Here is a 23,283-nt window from a genome sequence, read left to right as displayed (position 1 = left end):
TTTTCTCCATTCTACTGAGACATGTTTTGATGTAGGTTGGCTATTTATAGTAATCATAGGAGAACATAATTTTTCAGAACAGTTCTTGAAGCACTAAAGGATTGTTTTCTTTTTTTAAGTAGTTTTAAGTAGTTATACTGTATGCATGAAATCAGAAGCATCAAGCTGCAGAAGCTTTGCAGGGATGTGCCAGCTACTCCACCATGACTACCTGTCTTTGAAGGAGGTATTAGGAGTGACCATAATCATATTATCCTGGCTGTTCTGTGCCAATGTCCTCACACTTGAATGGAAATTAATTGAAAAAGGATAATACATTCTTTCCCTCTTGTACCCCTTTCAAACCTCTCATGTGGAGAAGTGATAAAAGTCAAGGGTCTGTCACTCATGGGAGTTGAGAAGTTTGTTTTTTATTGAAATTCTGGATATAAAGAAACAGAAAAGAAAAAAGTGTTAGAAGGTAGGCACAGGAAGAGGAGTAAAGTTCTGCTTGAAACAAATCCAAAGAAGTGCTGGGCAGTGGGCATGCAGAATATTGTGATGCTGTAAATGTTCAGTCCTGAAAAGAAATGCAGAGGAGGCCAAAGGAATCTTTATAGTGAATGTGATTATTTTCATATCGATTAGATTAATAAAGATTTCGGCCTGTTACTATAGAGGAACTATCATGCATTTATTTGGCACATCCTGGAATTTGGGAAATACTGTGATTAATTAAACTCTATTTCTCTGAGATTTGGGATGGAAAAAAATTTTGTTCATTTGGTTTTTTGAGGCTGAAAAAAATTTTAAGCCCATACTATCAATCAGTAATTACCATCCTTCCTGCCACATTTGATTTCTACAACTTTGCTATGTTTGTATGAGAATTTAAGTGGCAAGGAGGATTGGAATGTTACTGTTACTTATTTTTTTGTTTTGCTTTGTTTTGTTTTTTGGGTCACACCCGGCAGTGCTCAGAGGTTACTCCTGGCTCTATGCTCAGAAATTGCTCCTGGCAGACTCGGGGAACCATATGGGATGCTGGGATTCAAACCAATGACCTTCTGCATGCAAGGCAAATGCCTTACCTCCATACTATGGCCCCATTTTTTTTGAGCTCCCACCCCGTGGGTCTTGTCATATTTTCAATCATAGGTAAACTTTTGTTGTTGTTGTTGTTGTCTTTGGGTCACACCCAGTGGTGCTCAGGGGTTACTCATGGCTCTGTGCTCAGAAATTGCCCCTGGCAGGCTTTGGGGACCATATGGGTTGCCGGGAATTGAACAGAGGTCTATTAGGGTTGGCTGCGTGCAAGGCAAATACTCTTCTGCTGTGCTATCGCTCTGGTCCAGAGGTAAACTTTTCATATGTGATCAGTAAGCACTTTATTGAACTTGACTGAACCAGTGAGAGTATTATAGATGATCTCTTCTTGTTTGTTTATGCCACTGTGTGTGGTATTTATTGAACTTGAAATGTGTTAAATACTAGGCTTAAAGGAATTAAGATGACAAATAGAACTGACTTGTTTTGTATCCAGAATTCAGAAGACAGAGAGTACAGTGGGTCAAGCGCTTGTCTTGCATACAGCTGATCTGGCTTTAATCCCTGGCACTCCACACAGTCCTCTGAGCACTGCCAGGAGTGGTCTCTGAGCACAGCCAAGTATGGCCCCCACACCAAACTCATCAGAATTCATAGGAGCCATCTTGTAAGTATGAAACTGTCATGAGGCATCTATAATTTCGAATAAACCTCAAGTCCTATTAAGAACTGACACACTTAAAGGAAAAGATAGAAGATAAAGTGCCGCATGTTGCTTGGAGCCAGAACAATACAATAGTAGGTAGGTGTTTGCCTTACACACTGCCAACCCTGATTTGATGCCTGGCATACCATACCGTCCACTGAGCAGTGCCAGGAGTGATTTCTGAGTGCAGAATCCAGAGTAAGGAACCCCTGAGCATTACTGGATGTCAGCCAAAAATAAACCCCCCAATTTTATTTTTATTTTGTTTTTTTTTTTTTTTAGAAATGGCACATGTTGGGGCCAGAGAAATAGCATAGCAGTAGGGCCTTTGCCTTGCAAGCAGCTGACCCAGGATGGACCACGGTTTGATTCCCCAATATCCCATATGGTTCCCCAAGCCAAGAGCGATTTCTGAGCACATAGCCAGAAGTAACCCCTGAGCATCACCGGGTGTGGCCCAAAAAGAACTGGCACATGTTGCCTACAACCAGTCTACACAGTGTGAAACTAATACTCATGTCTTTATATTCAGCAAGTACTTACTAGTTGCCAGTGTCAAGACAGTACTAAGAGCTGGGGATTTAAGGGTTGGAAAATTTAGGGGTTATAGTTCTATAATGTTCAAGAGTGGCATCAGGGAAATAGTGAAAATAGTAGAGCACATACCAAGGATGTCCAAGACCCTTAGTTTGATCTGACACCTGATACCCACCCAAATAAAAGTATAAGAAGTAACTAGTGCAAATCTATTTCCTACCCAAAGCCATACTTACCAGAGCTACTGAAGCTTAATCTAGGTCTGTGGTTCCCCAATTTTGATGTACGTAGGAGTCAATTAGAATCTGAAAAATGCCAATGCCAGGCTTTCATTCTGGTTTAATTGGCATGGGCTGCAAAGTAGACATCAGAACTTAAAATTCCCCAAGTGATTCTGTACAACAAAAATTGAGAAACATGTTTAAGGGTTTGTCATTTGGGTCCTTCTAGGATCCTAGTTTGGTCCCTTGCACTTTTGAATTTTAATTTTGACTAGGCATGTGGTCAAACACAGACTTTGCATCTGAAACTCAGGGTTCAACCCTGGCAATGCTCTGGGCATCATATATTTGAGATCTGTGTTTCACTGCTGACGCACAGGCCTGGAGAGATAATACAACAGGTAGGGCCTTGAACTTGGCTGATCTCATATGGTTCCCTGAGTGCCGCTAACAGTGACCCTTTTGTGTAGAGCCAAGAGCACCTGAACACTTCTAGGGGTGGCCCAAAACCAAAATAATAGATCCCCCCACCAGACTTAGTATTTGATGCCATAAAATCTAAATCAGATCTTCTCTATCCTTGGAGTGGTTTTAGTTTAATTAGTAGGTTTCTAAGCAGCATGAGTTTTTCAAAGTTATCATTTGGCTTAAAGATGCAGATTATGGGGGTGTTCTTTACATGACTGAAACCTAATCACCATCATATTTGTAATCAAGATGTTTCAATAAAGATATTATTAAAAAATGCAGATTATCTGTCCTCTTAACCACCCCCATATGGAAGGCTAAGCTGTCACAAGTAACATTACTTTCTATGGTTTAGTCCCTCTATTTCTTTCCTCTTCCCTTTAAAGTTCAGAACTTTAAGACTGATATTTTATAATACATTCAAAAGGGAGTCTGCTTAGAGTAGAATTGGCTGCTATAAATGGCAGGGTCCTGAAAAGTACTCACAACAGTACCTCACCATCCCGGCTACCTTTTCTGCATGAGTTGCCTAGCAACACTTATGAGATTGATTTACAGCTCTACAAATGTATTGACTGATTTTATTACAGAGGCAAATAGTAACTGTTTCTGCTGCACCTGTGGTCTTGTTGGCAGACAGGATGGCTATGTGTGGAACTTCCCAGTCTTTGCTTTTGACCAGGTGTGCACCTGGACGTGTGTCCTCATAACTTACAATGGAGTAAGCATCAGCAGACTGGTGAGAAAAGAACTGAGCCCCTCACAGTGTAGGAGCTGATGAGACTCAGTGGCGATTTGAAGTGACTCTGGACTTCTAAATGGCTCTGTGAATCCCATTACTTAGATTGCTACACAGAACTAATGTACCTGTTTGCCTGAGGTTTTCTTTTCCAGCCATGGGTGGTTATGAATCTTCTAGCAGGTCATGATCAGGTTATGTGCATCTATCATTATCAGTGACTTTGTTGTTTGCTTTGGAAGAAGTTACATAAACACAAAAACCTAGCACCTGAGGAAAAAAACCTGAATTTCTCCTCCTGGGGCGAGATCTCTGATCTTAATGACTTTTTTTTTTTTTTTAAGATTTTAGAATAATTTCCCTTTTCTCCATCTGGAACTCCAGGAGTGATGTTTTTTACTTCACCTGGTATCTTGACTCATTCAAATAATCATATTTTTCCATTAATTATGTTTTTTGAGACATACATGTTTTATTTTTCAAGTTTTTTAAAAATATATTAGACATGCAAAATTCACATCTTTAATAAAACAGCTCAATGAATATTTACAAAGTGAGCATTTTTGTAAGGGCAATTCTGATCAAGAACAAGATCACAATCATTATTCAGATGCGCCTCCATGTTCTTCCCAATATTCTTCAGAGAGGAATGACTCAACTAGTTACAGAAGAATGACTAGTTAGAGGAATGACTAAATGTCCCCTGGCTCCATATATTAATGCATCTTGTTTTTAGTTTAAATTAATGGATCAAAATTTATTACTTTAAAATGAATAAAACAGATAAAGCTCTTTAGGAGCTTATCAAATTTAAAAAGAGTCCATACAGAAATAACCAATGTCAAGAATAAGAAGCAACATTACTATAGATCCCAAAATAAAATATTATTTAACAAAATATTAAATTTGGTCTTTTTGGGTTTTTTTTGGATCACACCCAGTGACGCTCAGGGGTTACTCCTGACTCTGCATTCAGAAATTGCTCCAAGGGCCCGGAGAGATAGCACAACGGTGTTTGCCTTGCAAGCAGCCAATCTAGGACCTAAGGTGGTTGGTTCGAATCCCGGTGTCCCATATGGTCCCCCGTGCCTGCCAGGAGCTATTTCTGAGCAGACAGCCAGGAGTAACCCCTGAGCACCGCTGGGTGTGGCCCCAAAACCAATATATATATTATATATATTAATATATACTAAAAAAAGAAAATGCTAATATTAGAAAACTTCTAATATTATATATATATATGATAAGATATCGTGCTATGCATAGATCCCCACATTATCTGTGCATGAAGCAAAGTAATGCATTTTCAGTAATTCCTATAAAAACAGACTCTTAGGGGCTGTAACAATAGCATAGTGGGTAGGGCATTTGCCTTGCATGTGGCCAATCTGGGTTCAATCCCTGGCATCCCAAATGGTCTCCCTTTTGAAAGCAGATTCAGGAGTAACCCAAGTTTCACTGGGTGTGGCCCCAAAACAAACAAAAAAATTACTGGCTCTTGGATCCCCAAGTTTTCTCTAATTTTCAGTGGCTTACCTAGTCTAGACCTACCAACCTGATGAATCAGTATAATAAAGACCTTCTTGGGGCCAGAGAGATAGCATTGAGGTAAGGCATTTGCCTTGCAAGCAGAAAGTCGGTGGTTCGAATCCTGGCATCCCATATGGTCCCCCGAGCCTGCCAGGAGCGATTCTGAGAGTAGAGCCAGAAGTAACTTCTGAGCACTGCTGGGTGTGACCCAAAAACCAAAAAAAAAAAAAAAATGAAGAAAGACCTTACTCCATAAATTGTCTTATGTGTTTGCTTTAGTGAATACCTGTTACAATTCTATATTTAGAATCTCTCAGAACTTTTCTGATGACTGTGAAAGCCTAACCTACTGCCTTGGACTAGGCTGGAAAAACACAGAAGAGATCTTAATCATCATTTACTCATTTCCCCTAATGTAGACTCAGTGATACCCTTTCATAAAAGCTTCATAGATCATTAATTAGAAGAATGGTGCCGACTTTGCTTTCTCCAGCTCCAATAATCTGTTGGAGAAATAACTAGTTGCCTTGAATGAGAGGATATAATGCCTCTTTAAACAATGCAAAGCAAATATTTAAGAGAGCAGATACTGAGAGATTCCAAAGACCTCAAGCAGTAGGACTTTTTCTCTAAGCAGGGTTGCTTCTCATGCTGTAAGATAGTCTCCCTCATTCTCAATCTGTTGCTTTTTTAGTATCTTCCTTCATGTCTATTAGCTTATGTATGAATATTTTGAAGTAGGTATATATATGTTTAGCAATATGAGTTCTTTGTGATATACAGATTCCTTGATCATTAAAAAATGACTGTCTCTCTGGGACCCGGAGAGATAGCACAGCGGCGTTTGCCTTGTAAGCAGCCAATCCAGGACCAAAGGTGGTTGGTTCGAATCCTGGTGTCCCATATGGTCCCCCATGCCTGCCAGGAGCTATTTCTGAGCAGACAGCCAGGAGTAACCCCTGAGCACTGCCGGGTGTGGCCCAAAAACAAACAAAAAAAAATGACCGTCTCTGTCCTTTATAATATTTTTTCTATAATATATATTTTTTTAGATTTTGGGTCACACCCGGCAGTGCTCAGGAATTACTCCTGGCTCTATGCTCAGAAATCGGCACTGGCAGGCACAGGGGACCATATGGGATGCCGGGATTCCAACCATCGTCCTTCTGCAAGCAAGGCAAACACCTTACATTCATGGAATTTCTCCGGCCCCAATATTTTTTCTATAATATTTTAAAGTTTAAAATTTGCGTTGTCGGGGCTGGAGAGATAGCATGGAGGTAAGGCGTTTGCCTTGTATGCAAAAGGACAGTGGTTCGAATCCTGGCATCCTATATGGTCCCCCCGAGCCTGCCAGGTGCGATTTCTGAGCATAGAGCCAGGAGTAACCCCTGAGCGCTGCTGGGTCTGACCCAAAAACCAACAAAAGAAAACAAACCTGTGGTCTTATATAATTATAGACACTCCCACCATTTGTTTTGTTTTGATTTGGACCTCACCCGTAATACTCATGGGTTACTGTGACTCTGCACTAAGGAATTACTCCTGCTCTAGCAACTAGATGGGATGCTGAGGATCAAACCTGGGTGGGTTGTGTGCGAGGCAAGTGATCTACCTGCTGTACTATAACTCTGGCTCCACCAGCCTTTTAAAAAAAATTCTTTTAATTGAATCATTGTAGATACACAGTTACAAAGTTGTTTATGATTGAGTTTCAGTCATACAATGTCCAACACCCATCTCTTCACCAGGACACATATTTCACCACCAATATCCCGGATTCTTCTCATGCCCTACCCTCTGCCCTCTCCCCGCCTACCTTTGTGGGAGATATTTCTATTTCTCTCTCTTTCTCCCTCCCCTTTTTCCTTTTAGACACTGAAGTTTGAAAAATTGTTATTGAAGGGGTATCTTGCATGTCACTTTTTCTCCTTTCAGCACACAGTCTTTTTTGTTTTTGTTTTTGTTTTTGTTTTTGGGCCACACCCGGCGGTGCTCGGGGGTTACTCCTGGCTGTCTGCTCAGAAATAGCTCCTGGCAGGCACAGGGGACCATATGGGACATCGGGATTCAAACCAACCACCTTTGGTCCTGGATCAGCTGCTTGCAAGGCAAACGACGCTGTGCTATCTCTCCGGGCCCTGCACACAGTCTTTTAAAGGAAATTGGTTGCCTTAAAGAATGTTTTCCAGACTTTGACTTAGATTCGCTCTAAAATTCTGAATTGCCAGCTCTGCTCAATAATTCCACACTCAAATGTTCAAAGTTTGTGGTATTTTCTTATACTGAAGGCTTATTAATTTGAGCAGGAAGGTTGTACTGCATGATGACACAGTCCTCAATGTCTTGCTTTGTTTGGAGTCACAGCTGGTGATGCTTGGGTACTATTTCTGGCTGGGTGCTTAGAGTTTGCTTTCAGTGATGCTTAGGAGACCTGTGTCAGGAATCAAACCCAGGGCTCCAGCATGCAAAGCCTGCACTCCAGCTTTTTGAACTGTCTCTGCAGCTTTTTGTCTTTTCTTGTAAATAATATTTCCTTGGCTTGGATGGTTTTCATATGGTATCGGGTACTTGAATAATTATCTCTTAATTATCAGGAGGCTTTCATAATATTCAGAGTCTAAAGTCAAAGTTTAGAAGCCTAAAGATATTCCTTTAGCTTTATTAGTTCTTTTATATTTTTTTAATGTTGTGGTATGTTGAGGTAAAAATTTTATGCGTCAAGCAAGTAGGGTCTTGGATTTTGGTCTCTCCATGTTATCTAACATTTGACTTATTTATTTATTTATTTTTTGGTTTTGAGTCATACATGGCAGTGTTCAAGGCTTACTCGTGGCAGAGTTCTGAGGACTATATGTGATGCTAGGGCCTGATCCCTAGTCAGCTGTGTGCAAGGCAAGATTGCACTGCTTGCTGTTCTATCATAGTTCAAACCTCAATGTATGGCTTTAAGCAAACTATAAGCATAGCAAATAGAATGAATACTTTGTCATGACTAATTAGTCTTTATGTACAATCTATCTGAAATGACCACATGTCACTATTTCTTGGAGTAATCTGTTAAACAAAAAACGTTAAAATGCAAAAAGGCACATGAACATTGAGTGGAAATAAATAATGATCAGACAGGCCTAAATACCAAACTTAAAGTCAACCACAACAGAATCAAGATAACAACAAGTTATATACAAAGGGGACCTGTTACACTAGCACTCCAGGGGGCAAAGGAGGGAGGTATGGGATGCATGCTGGGAACAGGGGCGAAGGAGGTCAACACTGGTGGTGGGAATTGTTCTAATTCACTGTCACTATACATCTTAAATATAAGTGTGAAAGACTTGGTCTCAATAAAAATTATTTAAAAAATGTTAAAGCACAGAATAGTCTCACTCATCTATGGGTTTAAAGAAAAATTAAAGACATTGAAATACTCCCCAGAGATGAGGGTAGGAAGGATCGGCTCAAGATATGAAGCTCCCTACAAAGAGTGGTGAGTGCAGTTAGAGAAATAACTATGCTGAGAACTATCATAACAATGTCAGTGAGTGAGGGATGTAGAAAGTCTGTCTCGAATACAGGCAGGGGGTGTGGGGAGGGAAGAGATGGGGGCATTGGTGATGGAAAAGTTGCACGGTGAAGGGGGGGTGTTCTTACTATGACTGAAACCCAACTATAATTATGTTTGTAATCACGGTGTTTAAATAAAGAAATTATTTTAAAAATGTTAAAATAATAACCAGGATAAAAAGTGTAATTGAGGGCCTGGAGTGATATTACAGTGGGTAGGGTTCTTCCCTTGTACACAACTGAACCAAATTCAATTCCTGGCATCCAAAATAGTCCCCAGCTGTTGCCAAGAATAATTTCTGAGTGCAGAGTCAGCAGTAACCCTTGACGAATTCCAAGTGTGGCCCCAAAACAAACACACAAAAAGTGTAATTGAGTCTGGAGAAACAGCTAAAAGGGTTGTGCACATTCTTTGCATCTGGGAAGACAGGGCTTCTTGATGCTTGTCAGTGCATGGTCTCTTAAGCACTACTGGGAGTGCTTTCAGATCACAAAGCTGTGCAGAGCCACGTATGATCTCCCCACCTCCCCCCAAAAAAGTGTAATTGAAAGTTAGAGCAGACTTGGAGTGAAACAAAACTGTAAGTAAACTTGTATCTAGTTTCTCCAGTAAAGAATTCAAAGAGTACATTATATGACAAACTCAGTCAGGAACAACTTGGTAACTATGTCTTGAGATGATTTAAAAATATTAATCTGGGAGTCATTAGAGGTGAGTGTTAACTAACGGTATCTCACAGTGGGGAGTATAGTTTTATGAACAAATCCGATTTTGCCTTTGGAGGGAGATTGAAGAATTGTATCTCTAGAATTTGGGATTATGTCCTGGCCTGACTTGATCTTCTTTATCCCTTTGCCTAATCAAATTAATTTCTATTTAGACATGGCTAGAGTCTGTATGACTTGCAATATCAGAGGCATTGTTGAAGCTGCCTTGGTTTTAAACTTATTTATAAATAAAGCAGACCTTTTGGCACAAAGATTATAGACAGCATTTAATTCCATTATCATTTTAATATTTTTGAATTGGGATGACTATTGGCCTACACCGAGTTGTGCTCAGGACTTCTGGCTCTGTATTCAGGGATCATTCCTGGTAAGGTTTGGGGGATCAGATCTAGTGCCAGGAATTAAACCTGGGTCAGAGGGGCTGGAGAGATAACATGGAGGTAAGGCATTTGCCTTGCATGCAGAATGACGTTGGTTTGAATCCCAGCATCCCATATGGTCCCCCAAGCCTGCCAGGAGCAATTTCTGAGTGTAGAGCCAGGAGTAACCCCTGAGCATCAAACGGGTGTGGCCCGAAAAACCAAAAAAAAATTACTTTATTTAAAGAGCATGTATCACATAGTTGACATAATTGATCATAATACATTTGTTTCCAGATAAGTGGGAGCAAAATTTTATAAAAAGAAAAAAAAGGAGTATAACAGCAAGCAAATTTGGAAAATTATTGTATTTTCAATGAGGTCATTAAGTCATTTTCAGAAGATTTAGTAAACTCCTGCTGCTAGTTGACCATTCTGTCACTTCATTTGATTCTAAACATTAGGTAACTTCAGATACAGAGAGGCATCTAAATTGGTGTATTCCCATGGGGATGAAAGTATTAAACAAAAATGGAGTTGTCATGCAGCCAAGAGGTCCCAGAATTCTAAGCACTCTTGCTAATACTGTTGTGGCTTTTGAGTGCATGTTTCGGCTGCCAGGTCTTCCAGAAATAAGAGAAGGCAAGGGGGTGGGGGGAGCTACCCATACTCACTCCAAAAAAGTCCTGGTGATATTAGCCCAGATGCTGACATACCTGGAGTTTGGTCAGACCGGTGGCTCAGCAGAGAGTTGTAGAGGAGTGGTAAAGAAGGGCTACAGGTGAAGCGGCAATTGTGGGTGATGAGTACAGTAGGCATGGCTTCTTCAGTAGAACCGGGGCTTGGCCTGCCTCTCCTCTTGAGATTTCCAGTGTTCAGCTACATGGCCAGTGTACCTATAATTTTTCTTGGCTAGGTTTACATTTCTTGAAAACAGAGTGAGTCTTTAGAGATGGCCAGGTGCAGACATGGACTTTCCCATTTTTTAAACTAGTTTATTCTTTCTCATTAAACATTTATTGAACATTTATTTATTGAGCACTTTATCATATACACTTCACTACATACTAAACTACAGAGATGAAGGGCAGAGATCTTGCCATTTGAAGAATTCGTTTATAGTGAAGAGGAGACAAAGAACCAGAATACTGCACTGCTTTAGAAGGAAGTTTAAGGAGCAATCTGACTGTAACGTGATTTGGGGGAAGGGTTGAAGCTTGTTTCAGGAGTTGTTTTTCCACTTAGTGATAAAGTCTAAATAAATACTGTAGTCGAAATCAAGTTTTCTCTTGAAAATGGCAGATTAATGAATGATGTATGGAACCAGGCTGAATCCCAGGTATATGAACAACTGAAGTAAATTCTATAAAAAAAAATATGGGCCCGGAGAGATAGCACAGCGGCGTTTGCCTTGCAAGCAGCCGATCCAGGACCAAAGGTGGTTGGTTTGAAGCCCGGTGTCCCATATGGTGCCCCGTGCCTGCCAGGAGCTATTTCTGAGCAGAGAGCCAGGAGTAACCCCTGAGCACTGCCAGGTGTGGCCCAAAAACCAAAACCAAAAAAAAAAAAAAAAAAAAACAACAACAAAAAAAAAAACAAAACAACTTGGTGCCTAGATCACCGTGGATCCCACAGTACAGAGAGAAAAGAGACGGGAAGAAAAAAAAGGGGAGTGGCCCAAGAGATAAAACAGCTCTAGTGCGTTTGCCTTGCATGCAGCCAACCCAGGACAGAAGGTAGTTTGAATCCTGGCATCCCATATGGTCCCCAGTGCCTGCTAGGAGCAATTTCTGAGTGCAGAGCCAGAAGTAACTTAGAAATCAGGAAAAGATGAGAAAAAGATGAGAAAGGGAAGTAATGAGAAAACGGGGTCAGGGCTTTGGTTAGATTGGTGATGTGGAAGAGTGCATTACTATATCTCCAAAATACAGACTCAGTAAAACTGAAAATATGAGATCTAAACTGCAGCTACCAAACATTGAAATGTGCTTATAAAGGTGGCAGGCCAGGTAGAGGGTGTGAGGGATCTATGAGTCGGAGGGAGCATGAGAACACTGGAGTGGGGAATTTGACACTGGTGATAGTGGGATTGCTGTTGAAGCATTGTGCCTAAATGCAACTATCAATAACTTTGTAAATTTTGGTTCTTTACCTAAAATAAAAAAACTTTAGGGCCCGGAGAGATAGCACAGTGGCGTTTGCCTTGCAAGCAGCCGATCCAGGACCAAAGGTGGTTGGTTCGAATCCCGGTGTCCCACATGGTCCCCCGTGCCTGCCAGGAGCTATTTCTGAGCAGACAGCCAGGAGTAACCCCTGAGCATTGCCGGGTGTGGCCCAAAAACAAACAAACAAACAAAAAAACAAAACAAAACAAAAAAAACTTTAAAGGTTAAAAACATTGCATTTAAAAGTATGTACTAGGAAAAGAAAGGAACACTCCACTTTGTTACATGTACACTCACTTTATATTATTGAAGAATATTAAGCACAACTTTTTTTGGGCGGGTCACATCCGGCAGCACTCTGGGGTTACTCCCGGTTCTGCGTTCAGAAATCGTTCCTGGTAGGCATGGGGGACCATATGGGATGCTGGAATTTGAACCACCATCCATCCTGGATGCAAGGCTGCATGCAAGGCAAATGCCCTAACACGGTGCTATCTCTCCGGCCCAAAATTTATATTTTTATCTTTTTAATTTTATTTTATTGAAACCACTGTGATTTACAAAGTCCTTCATAGTTGGGTTTCAGACATATAATACATTAGGGTTAATCCCATCAACAGTGTCTACCTCCCTCCACTATGTTCCCCATAGATGATGTATGTATCCAACATCATCCCCCTGAGCCTCAGCCTACCAGTATAACAGGCCCATTTTAAGTTTAGATTATTAAAATCTGGGTCTCTTGATTCCATTGTTGTTTATACATGAACTTTCTAAAATGTTACATCAGTTTTACTTTCCAAAGATATATATGATGACAAAGTTATCAAGGCTCCAAACTGAACATTTGTGCTTATTAGAGCTTTCTGAAGTATAATATCTATGTACTTTTTCTGGAAAAAATCAAGGATTTATTTCAAAAAATTATAAATGAATTAATGGGATAGACGAAACAGTAACTATTAACTAAGGACCAGAATCTTTTTTGTTTGTTTTTATTTTGGGCTACATCTGGCTGTGCTCAGGGATCACTCTGTTGAAGACCAGAGGACCGTATTTGGTGCCAGGGATCAAGCCTGGGTTGATCACAAGAAAGACAAGTTCCCTATCTACACTACTATTACACTGGCCCCTGAATCATAAGTTTTTGTTTTGGGGCAAACAGGGGTTAAAATGATTACCTTGCCTGGGGCCGGAATGATAACCTGCAGGAACGATTTATGAGTGCAGAGCCAGGAGTAACCCCTGAGCGCTGCCAGGTGTGACCCAAAAAACAACCAACCAACCAATCAAACCAAAAAAAAAAATTACTTTGCCCATTGCTAGCCAGCGATGATACTATAGCATATGATCCCTTGAGCATAGATCTTAGGAGTAAGCCCTGAACCAACTGGGGGTAGCCCCCTACCCTGTAAAAAGAAAACTTTTGTTTTAGTCAGGATGTCAAGCTTGATGTATCAGGTTTGCAGATAGACATTCAGACATTGTCATTAGGTGTTTATATCTGCTGACTTGGCAACGTTGTTTTTCTCCATGTTGGCAACATCCTCAGTATCACTAGGTGAGTACCCTTTTTGCTCTTGGATTATTCTCCAAGGTTAGAGGTAGGACAGAGAATCTCTTCTATATTGTAAACAAGTGTTAGGTTAATTTCTATTAGCTCAAATTGAATCTTGTGACTATCACTGAACCAACTAATTCAGCTAAAGGCTTGAAATCCTCTGATCAGTTCTCTAAAGCCATGAGATTAGCTTTTACACAAGGAGGTGGGGGTGGAGTCACAGGTTAGGAGGGGTCAAGAGTCCCAGAGGAAAGCCAGGCTTCTTTCTGGAAACTAGTCCAGCTTTTATGGAAAACAATATGGAGATTCCTCCAAAAACTGGAAATTGAGCTCCCATATGATCCAGCTATACCACTCCTAGGGAAATACCCTAGGAACACAAAAATACAATACAAAAATGCCTTCCTCACACACACACACACACACACACACACACACACATTTTGGTTTTTGGGTCACACCCAGCAGCGCTCAGGGGTCACTCCTGGATCTACGCTCAGAAAACGCTCCTGGCAGGCTCGGGGGACCATATGGGATGCCAGGATTCGAAGCACTGTCTTTCTGCATGCTAGGCAAACACCCTACCTCCATGCTATCTCCCTGGCACCCTCTTCACACCTATATTTATTGCAATGCTATTTACAATAGCCAGACTCTGGAAACAACCAAGATGCTCTTCAACAGATGAATGGCTAAAGAAACTGTGGTACAAGGCCCGGAGAGATAGCACAGCGGCGTTTGCCTTGCAAGCAGCGATCCAGGATCTAAGGTGGTTGGTTTGAATCCTGGTGTCCCATATGGTCCCCTGTGCCTGCCAGGAGCTATTTCTGAGCAGACAGTCAGGAGTAACCCCTAAGCACCACCAGGTGTAGCCCAAAAGCCAAAAAGAAAAAAGAAAAAAAGAAACTGTGGTACATATACACAATGGAATATTATGAAACCATCAGGAGAGATGAAGTCATGAAATTTTCTTATACATGGATGTACATAGAATCTATTAAGCTGAGTGAAATAAGTCAGAGGGATAGAGATAGACACAGAATAGTCTCAACTCACCTATGGGTTTTCAAAAAATAAAGACATTATGGTAATAATTCTAGAGACAATAGAGGGAAGGGCCAGAAGGACTGGCCCACAATATGAAGCTCACCATAAAGAGTGGTGAATGCTATTAGGGAAATAACTACACTAAGAACTAGCTTAACAAAGTTAATGAATGAGAGAGAATGCCTGTCTCAAATACAGGTGGGGGAGGACGGAGATTGGGGCATCGGTGGTGGGAACGTTGCATGGTGAAGTGTTCTGTTTATGACTGAAACTTAACTACAATCATGCTTGTAATTATGGTGCTTAAATAAAGATTTTATAATAAATCACAAAAAAGCCAGAGGTAGAGGCAGAACACCAAAAGCAATAATATTCATTACAAATAGCCTGTATAAGACCCGGAAAAATAGCACAGCGGCGTTTGCCTCGCAAGCAGCTGATCCAGAACCAAAGGAGGTTGGTTCGAATCCTGGTGTCCCATATGATCCCCCGTGCCTGCGAGGAGCTATTTCTGAGCAGACAGCCAGGAGTAACCCCTGAGCACTGCTGGGTGTGGCCCAAAAACAAAACAAAACAAAAAAAAAACCCAAAAGAAACAAAAAAACAAATTGCCTGTATAGTAGCAGCAGCAACAAAATAATTAAAATAATCACCGTCAATGCAATTGTTATGTTGCGTAAATGTTTTTTAACAACTTCTGAATAAAATTTCAGTGATCACATAGTTGATACTAAGAAAAGAATTGTTGAATGTGGGCTGGGGGAGGGCTTAACAGTAGAGTGTGGCATTGTTTGTGTGAAGTACTGGGTTCAACCCCTGCAGGAAATAAATTGTTGAGCGAATGAAACATTAGGAAAGGCCATATCGCTTCTCGGCCTTTTGGCTAAGATCAAGTGTAGGAAAGGCCAGGTAGAGTGGCTAAAGGAAAGTAAGCATTTAAAATGCTTTCTTTTATATGAAAAAGCATCATAGATACCAGCTCTGCAAGTGATAGACTTAAGTACATAACAACATATCTACATTTAAGTTTATTTACTATTCAAAGTCAGCCACCATTGAAATAGGAAAAACAAGTGGATTTTGGGACCTATAGGGTGTTTGCCTTGCATGGGGCAGATCCAGGATAGACCTGGTTTGATCCCCAGCGTCCCATTTGGTCCCCCTAGCCAGGAATGATTTCTGAGCTCATAGCCAGGAGTAACCCTTGAGCATCACCGGCTCCCAAAACAAAAACAAAAACAAAAAGAAGTGGTTTTTTTTGGGACACAACTTTGAGTGCTCAGGGCCTACAGTGGATTTATTGCTGGTATACCCAGGGGACCAGATAGTGCTGAGGATTGAGCACATTTTTGTGGCATGCAAAGCACCTGTATTAGCCTTTTGCTATATTTTCTCTTTCCCAGAAGGGGATTTTAAACTAACAGATTAAAAAAATAATATAGGATAAAAATCCAGCAAAAGTCAGGTTGGAAAATAAAAATACACTTTAGTGCCACATATTCCCATGATATAAATGGAATAAATCCCATTATTCAAAGTAAAATGTTGTAATACTTCTATTAAAATTTTTTTTCTCCCATTCAGTTAGCTGCCTCTAATTTTAGCCCATGTTTATTTATTTATTATTTTTTGGTTTTTGGGCCACACCCGTTTGACGCTCAGGGGTTACTCCTGGCTATGCGCTCAGAAATCGCCCCTGGCTTGGGGGGACCATATGGGACACCGGGGGATCGAACCACGGTCCATCCTACGCTAGCGCTTGCAAGGCAGACACCTTACCTCTAGCGCCACCTTCCCGGCCCCCCATGTTTATTTTTTTTAATAATATCTTTATTTAAGCACCATGATCACAAACATGTCTGTAGTTGGGTTTCAGTTATAAAAAAGAACACCCCCCTTCACCAGTGCAACCTTCCAGCCACAAATGCCCCCCATTTCCCTCCTCCCCGACCCCCTGCCTGTATTTAAGAGAGGCATTATATTTCTTCCACTCACTAAACATTGTCATGATAGTTGTTAGTGTAGTTATTTCTCTAACTGCATTCATCACTCTTTGTGATAAGCTTCCTATCATGAGCCGGTCATGAAATTTTCCTATACATGGATGTATATGGAATCTATTATGCTGAGTGAAATAAGTCAGAGGGAGAGAAACACAGAATGGTCTCCCTCATCGATGGGTTTTGAGAAAAATAAAAACATTTGTGTAATGATTCTCAGAGACAAAATAGAAGAGGGCTGGAGGGTCCAGCTCCCAACATGAAGCTCACCACAGGGATCGTTTAGTGCAGTCACAGAAATAATTACACTGAGGACTATCATAACAAAATGTGACTGAATGAGGGAAGTAGAAAGCCTCTCTAGAGTACAGGCCGGTGTGGGGTGGGGAGGAAAGACACTTGGGATATTGGTCATGGGAATGTTGCACTGGTGAATGATATATATATAAAATAATAATAAAAAATAAAAATAAAGAAAAAAGAAAAGATAAGGCCTCCCAATTCTTACCACAGACTGTGTTCTTTACACTGATTGTATAGAAAGAGGAGGTACAGTAAATGCACCCCATATAAACCTCAACCCAGGCCTTTTGCCTGGTCTGTATTGTGAATTGGGGGACAAAAAAAATAACCTAGAGTTTAGAAGTGCAGAAACATATCCTAGAGCGCTAGATGGAACTTCTACATCGTCAGAGAATCTGAATCCGTCTGTAAGGGAAGTGATTATCAAAGGCGTTATCTTGATTAGCAGGGAATTTCCAAGTCCGTATCGTTTGCTATTAGTCAGAGTTCTGTACTTAAGGATGACCTAACATTTGCTTAATTAGGCAGGTGAGATTACATATAAAAAACCCAGGTTTGGGATCACCGCGCAGGTGAGCGCTGGCGGTCTTTCCCCCTGTCACTGGCCACTGCCCTGCTGCCTCGGACACCCATTGGGTCGCTTCGGTATAAGAGGCGGCTAGGCGGGCCTCAGGGCTAAGACAGTTCCTCTGCGTTCTGCAGGTGAGTTCTGCGCTGTCCTTCCAGGATCCCTCCAGGGCTCTCGCCTTGGGTGGTTTGGAACTCGAGCAACATCCCAGGAGCAACTGGATCTGTTGGGTAAATCCCTCTTTCTTTCTTTCTTTCTTTTTCTTTTTTTCTTTCTTTCTTTCTTTCTTTCTTTCTTTCTTTCTTTCTTTCTTTCTTTCTTTCTTTCTTTCTTTCTTTCTTTCTTTCTTTCTTTCTTTCTTTCTTTCTTTCTTTCTTTCTTTCTTTCTTTCTTTCTTTCTTTCTCTCTCTCTCCCTCCTTCCCTCCCTCCCTCCCTCCCTCCCTCCCTCTCTCTCTCTCTTTCTTTCTTTCTTTCTTTCTTTCTTTCTTTCTTTCTTTCTTTCTTTCTTTCTTTCTTTCTTTCTTTCTTTCTTTCTTTCTTTCTTTCTTTCTTTCTTTCTTTCTCTTCTTCTTTCTTTTTTCTCTCTCTCTTTCTTTCTCTCTCTCTTTTCTGTCTGTCTTTCTTTCTTTTTCTTCTTTCTTTCTTTCTTCTTTCTTTCTCTTTCTTCTTTCTTTTTTCTTCTTTCTTTTCTTTCTTCTTTCTTTTTTCTTTTTCTTCTTTCTGTCTTTCTTTCCTCTTTCTTTTTTCTTTTTCTTCTTTCTGTCTTTCTTTTCTTTCTTCTTTCTCTTTTTCTTTTTTCTTTTCTTTCTTCCTTCCTTCCTTCCTTTCTTCCTTTCCCTTCCTTTCTTCCTCCCTCCCTCCCTCCCTCCCTTCCTCCCTCCCTCCCTCCCTCCCTCCCTCCCTCCCTCCCTCCCTTCCTTCCTTCCTTCCTTCCTTCCTTCCTTCCTTCCTTCCTTCCTTCCTTCCTTCCTTCCTTCCTTCCTTCCTTCCTTCCTTCCCTTCATTCACATCCAGCAGTGTTCAGGGGCTACTACTGGCTCTACGCTCAGAAATCGCTCCTGGCAGGCTCGGGGTACCTTATGGGATGCTGGGATTCGAACCGCCATCCTTCTGCATGCAAGGCAAATGCCTCACCTCCATACTATCTTTACTGTCATCTGTTTTCACCCAACTACCTGGGGGTAGTTGAAGTTTTAAAGGCATTCAGAATTGAACCTTAGTCTGGAGACTCCTCATTGTTAGCACAGAAACTTTCCTTATTTTCTTTCTCTCCATCAAATAGCACTCTCTCCGTTTTTTTTCTCCCTCATAAAGAGATTTCTCTCTTAGACATCCTCAAAGTGAAGCTAGTATGCAATATGTCCCAGCCTTACAGCCACTTTCATCAGCTCTTCCCCAACATGGGACTAAGAGCCTGGGTACAAGGTTACTAAGGACAGGAAGCAGAGAGCCTATAGTTAACAGCCTAGCAGGTAACGTTATGCATTTAGTTTTCAGAGGTTTAAAATGAACTCTCTACCGAAGCTCTTCTCCACTGGATTTGGGACTTTCTTATTCTGTAAGGTTTGAGCCCACCTATTAATGAATTCACCTTCTTGGTTTTAACAGTAGAAGTGAGCGGAACTTGAAGTAATGGCAGATGTTTCTGTGGAGGGGTAGCCCCATTTTAGGAAATTCAACTTGGGTTATTCCTATAGGTTTTACTATTACATTAGATTAGCTTCAGATAAAGTTGTGTCTGCCATTTCCATTTTCTTAGTTTATTTATTCTGTTTCCTGGAACCATGATTTTCATAGCTTTTTTTTTTTATATTTCATCTTCATGCTCATCCTCATTTCCTCCCTGAATTTTTGAAAAAAAAAAAAAAACAACCCAAAAAAAACAACAAGATTCTTCTTCCTTCCTTTCTCTTTCTTCCTTCCTTCCTTCCTTCCTTTCTCTTCCTTCCTTCCTTCCTTCCTCCCTTCCTCCCTCCCTCCCTTTCTTCCTCCCTCCCTCCCTCTCTCCCTTCCTTCCTCCTTCCCTTTCTTCCTCCTTCCCTTCCTCCCTCCTTCCCTCCCTTCTTTCGTCCCTCCCTCCCTCCCTTCCTTTCTCCCTCCCTTCCTTCCTCTCTCCCTTCCTCCCTTCCTTCCTCCCTTCCTCCCTCCCTCTCTCATTCCCTCCTCCCTCCATCACTCTCCTCCTTCCTTCCCTCCCTCCCTCCCTCCCTCCCTCTTTCCTTCCTTCCTTCCTTCCTTCCTTCCTTCCTTCCTTCCTTCCTTCCTTCCTTCCTTCCTTCCTTCCTTCCTTCCTTCCTTCCTTCCTTCCTTCCTTCCTTCCTTCCTTCCTTCCTTCTCCCTCCCCATACAAGTATTGAAGCCAGGACTTCTCTATTGGCATCTGTAAGAGGGCTTAGGACCAGTTTGGAAATGTGAAAGAAAACATTTATGTAGTTTTATAGGAAGAGTTGTAGCTCTGAGAAGTTATTAAAGATTGACATATCAAGAGGTCTAAAGCTCTCCCATTGCCTGGCAAAAGACATCTTTCTTTACTGTTTTATTGCTCTTGCTTACAGCTTAGGCTAGAGTTGACTTGCATTATGAATATTGTGATCCAGAAAATGACTTAGATTTGTAGGAACCAAGAGTTTATGGTAACTATGTTGGAGAAGAGGAACTCAGTGAATATAGGCTGACTTAGTATGTTGTACTTTGGAGATTTTTAGTTTGTTTGAAAAGAATAATCGAATCATTCATGGAAATTTGGAACTTGGTACACTTTAGGGAATTTATAATAGATAAACCAGTAAAAGTTAAAAAAAACCTTTAGATAAAAAAATATTGGGGCCAGAGCAATAGTACAGTGGGTAGGGCATCTACTTTACATGTAGCTGCCAGTTTTTTATTCCAGCCACCACATTTGGTCTCCAAGTGCACCACCAGGAATGATTCCTGAGTACAGAGCCAGGCGTAACCCCTGAGTATCATAGAGTGTGTCCCCCCAAAAGACAAAAGAATATTACATTATTTGTCATTAAACAACCTTACAAGTCAGAAAGATCATACAGTTGGTAAGGTTCTTGCTTTGCATGCATGGTTCTCTGTTCCCTGGATCCTGCCAGAATGATCCCTAAGCACAGAATCAAGAGTAAGCCTTGAGTATAGTTTGGTGTGACTCAAAAACCAAAAGAAAGATTAAAAAATAACCATTTTCATGTACTAATACATTGAAATATGTTGATAGCAAACTTGGTTTTCTATGTTTTTACTTTGGGGCCATACCAGAAATTATCATGGTGGGGGTGTTTCCTCCTGGCTTTTGTGCTTAGGGAACCGCAGTGTGCTCAGGGATGCTGGAAATCAAATCTGGGCCTCGTGCATGCATAGGGCTCTCTCAGTGAACAGTTTCTCTTTTGAGCATTTTGTGGGGGAACCCCTGAAGCCTCTAGCACTGATGTGTCTCTGCCAATTTGATAACAGTTCAGTGCAAGGCCCCCAGGACGCAGCTCTCTACGTGTGTGTGTGTGTGTGTGTGTGTGTGTGTGTGTGTATGAGAGAGAGAGAGAGAGAGAGAGAGAGAGAGAGAGAGAGAGAGAGAGAGAGAGACCAGGGCTGCATCTGGTGATGCTAGGGGACCATATGGTGCAAGGATTGAACCTTTTCACCATATATCTACCCCGTCCTTTATTTTGTTTTAAGACCACATCCAGTAGTACTAAAGTCTTACTCTGGCTCTGCACTCATGAATCATTCCTAGTGGGCTCAGGGGACCATATGAAGTGCCAGGGAAAAAACCTGGGTCTGCCATGAGCAAGATAGCTCTCTCCCTACTCTTTTATCTCACCTTTAACTTTTCTAAAAACTGAGGCATTTGAGACATATGTTATATTAAGAGTAATATTTATAAGCACTTAATGTTGGTTTGTTTACGTAGCTTTTATTCAGTGTTGGTTCTGTTCTGAAAGAACCCCACCTCTTCTAACGGTCTTAAGTTTAACTGGTCATTGGTTTTGAAGCATTGGCAGAGATTGTTTTGGTGTAGAGAATAAATTGGACATAATCAAAATATATAATCAGTTTGAATTTACAACAAAACAAGAAAATGGATCTTAGATTTTGAATCGTTTAACTTTTCTTCTTGGTCCATGCCTGGAAGTGCTCAAGGCTTACTCCTGGCTCTGTGCTCGCATTTCTCCTCAAAAAGGTACATGTGTGCATGTTCTCTCTCTCTCTCTCTCTCTCTCTCTCTCTCTCTCTCTCTCTGTTTCTCACCCCTCTCACACAATTTGGTTATAATCAAATAACACTTTTAGGTTAATAATGAAAAGGTCTTAGAGATCAGGTGGGTTATTGTTGTTGTTGTTGTTTTTTGGGCCACAACAGTGACACTCAGGGGTTACTCCTGGCTATGTGCTCAGAAATCACTCCTGGCTTGGGGGACCATATGGGATGCCAGGAGATCGAACTGTGGTCCATCCTAGGCTAGCGCAGGCAAGGCAGACGCCTTACCCCTTGTGCCACTGCTTTGGCTCAGATCATGTGGTTTTATAGACAGAAGAGAATATTTGGAACAAGATTTTCTTTGTTGACCATTATAGTTCTTGTTTATATGTGTCCAAAGCTGGCCAGCTTTTCAATTTTTAAAAGAAACAGACTTATTCCTGTCCTGCAGGAGCTTTCTGTTTTGTTAGGGAACAAGAAATATATGAATGACACCTTTGGGGAAACTATTTCAGACCTGATGTAATAGAGTGCTATATTGGAAGGGGGCTAAAAGAGAGATAGAGAGTGGGGAGGACGAAGAGAAAGAGGAGGAGAAAGAAGTAGGCCTTTAAAAAATAAGAAGTAGGCTTTAGAGAAGAAGAACTAGCTCAGGCTGCAGTAGTTAAAACTATAAGAATTTTATAGCCATGAGTCAATGGTTGGCAACCTTTTTTTTCAACTGAGTCAAATCTCGCCAAAACCACGATTGAAATTTATTTTGAGAGCCACACAGGGCGTGCACTGACAGAGGCTAGGAGCAGAGTCCTGACTCCTAGAGCGGCTGCCTGGCACACAGAAGAGCCAAATTAAAAGTGTAAAGAGCCACATGTGGCTCGCTAGCCTCAGGTTGCCGACTACTGCCTTGAGTCATGCTCTCCCAAAAAGATTGTATTAGATTAAAAAATTAAAAAATTAAAAAAAATAAAGAAAAAAGAAAAAGGAACAATAGAGATGAGGTTTGAAAGGACCAGCCCATGATATGAAGCTTACCACAAAGATTGGTGAGTGCAGTTAGAAAAATAAATACACCAACAACCAACCGTAATGGTAGTGAGTGAGAGAAATAAAATACCTGACTCGAAGACAGGCAGGGTGTGGGGAGGAGGGAGACGGGGAGCATTGGTGGTGGGAATGTTGCACTGGTGAAGGGGGCTTCACTTTTTTATGACTGAAACCCAACTACAAACGTATTTGTAATCATGGTGCCTAAATAAATATATTAATTAAAAAAATAAAAGGGAACCACAAATATTGTATTATTTGTCTATTACAGCCTATGCTAGCCTTTGTCTTTTCTTCTATTGATTTACTACAATCTTGTAAAGGTATTTGTATATCTGTTACAGCAGAGGAAATGGAAACTTGGTTTATATTAATGCTATCAAATATAGTCATGGTTTTTTGTTTTGCCCCCTTCCCCCCAGTGATGCTTCACACTAATCTTGGCTTTGTGCATGGGGTTTGCTTCTGGTAGTGCTCAGAAACTATGTGGTTCTGAGAATAGAATCCCTGTC

General features: G+C 41.0%; 1 non-coding gene across 1 annotated transcript; it reads left to right on the top strand.

Moving 5' to 3' along the window:
* Window positions 1–17,146: 17,146 nt before the first annotated feature.
* Window positions 17,147–17,279, top strand: LOC126019314 (small nucleolar RNA SNORA51). Its single transcript, XR_007499041.1, has one exon. It is a non-coding gene; the product is annotated as a small nucleolar RNA SNORA51 (small nucleolar RNA).
* The last annotated feature ends 6,004 nt before the right edge of the window (window positions 17,280–23,283 follow it).

This window comes from Suncus etruscus, chromosome 9 (assembly GCF_024139225.1).
Source record: "Suncus etruscus isolate mSunEtr1 chromosome 9, mSunEtr1.pri.cur, whole genome shotgun sequence".
NCBI lineage: Eukaryota > Metazoa > Chordata > Mammalia > Eulipotyphla > Soricidae > Suncus > Suncus etruscus.
This window is presented reverse-complemented; position numbering and strand designations above follow the sequence as displayed.